Raw genomic sequence first — 1,051 nt, 5'->3', positions numbered from 1 at the left:
AGCCAGCGCTTAGACCACTCGGCCAAACTGTCGATGAGTGCTTCAAGATTCATAGCCGAGGTGACGCATCGCTCTGCCAAACCAGAGGAGACAAAAATGGGTTGAACGGTTTCTAGGAGTTGCGATGGCGCAATATCGATCAGAAGGTGTTGATCCTGCACTACCTCGCTTCTGAAAAGGTCTCGGTTCTTAATATAACCCCAGTCAGGTATATAGACTGACAGCGGTGGGGTTCGAACCCACGCCCTTTCGGACTGACGCTCGGCCAAACTGTCGATGAGTGCTTCACGATTCATAGCCGAGGTGATGCATCGCTCTGCCAAACCAGAGGACACAAAAATGGGTTGAACGGTTTCTGCGAGGTGCGATGGCGCAATATCGATCAGAAGGTTTTGATCTTGTACTACCTCGCTTCTGAAAAGCTCTGGGTTCTCAATATAACACCAGTCAGGTATATAGACTGACAGCTGTGGGGTTCGAACCCACGCCCTTTCGGACTGGCGCCTTAAGCCATCGCCTTAGACCACTCGGCCAAACTGTCGATGAGTGCTTCAAGATTCATAGCCGAGGTGATGCATCGCTCTGCCAAACCAGAGGACACAAAAATGGGTTGAACGGTTTCTGCGAGGTGCGATGGCGCAATATCGATCAGAAGGTTTTGATCTTGCACTACCTCGCTTCTGAAAAGGTCTGGGTTCTCAATATAACACCAGTCATGTATATAGACTGACAGCTATGGGGTTCGAACACACGCCCTTTCGGACTGGGGCCTTAAGCCAGCGCCTTAGACCACTCGGCCAAACTATCGATGAGAGCTGTAAAAATCATAGCGGAGAAGATGCGTTACACTATAGGACATGACACAAAAACGGTTTCGAACCGTTTCCGCGGAATGCGTTCTTCATCAAATCACACGAAGAGAAATTTCTTACAGCTGTGGGATTCGAATCCACGCCCTTGCGGACTGACGCCTGAAGCCAGCGCCTTAGACCACTCGGCCAAACTGTCGATGAGTGCTTCAAGATTCATAGCCGAGTGATGCATCGCTCTG

At 50.3% G+C, this 1,051-nt stretch overlaps 3 non-coding genes across 3 annotated transcripts; all 3 read right to left on the bottom strand.

Moving 5' to 3' along the window:
• Nucleotides 1-461: 461 nt before the first annotated feature.
• On the bottom strand, nucleotides 462-541 carry Pmar_PMAR008397. Its single transcript has one exon. It is a non-coding gene; the product is annotated as a tRNA-Leu (tRNA).
• A 186-nt stretch (nucleotides 542-727) lies between these two features.
• Nucleotides 728-807, bottom strand: Pmar_PMAR008396. The gene has a single exon. It is a non-coding gene; the product is annotated as a tRNA-Leu (tRNA).
• A 121-nt stretch (nucleotides 808-928) lies between these two features.
• Nucleotides 929-1,008, bottom strand: Pmar_PMAR008395. The gene has a single exon. It is a non-coding gene; the product is annotated as a tRNA-Leu (tRNA).
• Between the last annotated feature and the right edge of the window lie 43 nt (nucleotides 1,009-1,051).

The sequence above is a fragment of the Perkinsus marinus genome, assembly GCF_000006405.1.
Source record: "Perkinsus marinus ATCC 50983 genomic scaffold scf_1104296934628, whole genome shotgun sequence".
In the NCBI taxonomy this organism is placed as follows: domain Eukaryota; phylum Perkinsozoa; order Perkinsida; family Perkinsidae; genus Perkinsus; species Perkinsus marinus.
This window is presented reverse-complemented; position numbering and strand designations above follow the sequence as displayed.